The sequence below is a fragment of the Mustela putorius genome, unplaced genomic scaffold (genome assembly GCF_011764305.1).
Source record: "Mustela putorius furo isolate JIRA1106 unplaced genomic scaffold, ASM1176430v1.1 tig00001854_pilon_pilon_pilon, whole genome shotgun sequence".
Classification (NCBI taxonomy): Eukaryota; Metazoa; Chordata; class Mammalia; order Carnivora; family Mustelidae; genus Mustela; species Mustela putorius.
In genome coordinates, this window is record NW_025421889.1 from 21,316 (window position 1) to 21,924 (window position 609).

The following is a 609-nucleotide window of genomic DNA, read 5'->3' on the forward strand; positions in this document are numbered from 1 at the left end:
TTGTGTTCTCCGTCTTCTGTCCTCAACTCCTGGCCCACAAGCCCTCCAGTTTGGCAATTCCAGAACAACAATGCAGCCCCTCTGCCTGCCCTCCAGAAGAAAAAAACATTGCCCTCTGGGGCTAACCAGAAACCCCAAGTGAGGATCAACCTTTTTGCCACTTGACTGTACCCCAATTCTACAGGATGCCCTGGGCACTCATGCCCTTTCTGTCACAGCCTGAGCCTGGACCTCCCGACCCACACCCAGCCAGCTGGACTCACGCTGAACACATCGGACCTGCCAAAGCCTTAGGTCGTCATCTCTTCCCAACTTCGGTTTTCAGGCTTCAGAACCTAGACGTTTTCTCCAATCACTGCCCACTGCCCAGGGTTGAACATGAGGCAGAAATCAGAAATCCTTCCCCATGGCAAGAAATCTTGGGGTTGGCGTTCTGTGTAGTTGATAGCAGTGTGGCCCTTTGACCCCGCCATGCTTGAGGGCCGCGTTGGTCACAAATACGCATTGTGACCCTCAGCGTGAGCCCAGTCCCCAAGTAAGGTCTCACAGTGCTGGACCAGGAGACGGCATATTGGGCTTGCCATGCCCCTAGGCCCCAATTTTTAACCA